The sequence below is a fragment of the Carlito syrichta genome, unplaced genomic scaffold (genome assembly GCF_000164805.1).
Source record: "Carlito syrichta isolate Samal-C Ts95f unplaced genomic scaffold, Tarsius_syrichta-2.0.1 Scaffold302623, whole genome shotgun sequence".
NCBI classification, from domain to species: domain Eukaryota; kingdom Metazoa; phylum Chordata; class Mammalia; order Primates; family Tarsiidae; genus Carlito; species Carlito syrichta.
Genome location: NW_007246719.1, coordinates 1,484,090 through 1,484,376, shown reverse-complemented (window position 1 = coordinate 1,484,376; position 287 = coordinate 1,484,090).

Here is a 287-nt window from a genome sequence, read left to right as displayed (position 1 = left end):
TATATACACCACATTTTTTTAAATCCAGTCCTCTTTTGATGGACAGATGGTTGCTTCCAGGTTCTTGCTATTGTGAACAATGCTGTGATAAACATTCATGTGCAGGTATATTTTTGATAAAGTGACTTGAGTTCTTCAGGGTATATTCCCAGTAGGGGGATTGCGGGGTCATATGGGAGGTCAGTATTTAGAGCTTTCAGGAATCCCCATACTGTTTTCCACAGAGATTGTACTAGTTTGCACTCCCACCAACAGTGTAGAAGGAACTAGAGACTATAATACTGAGT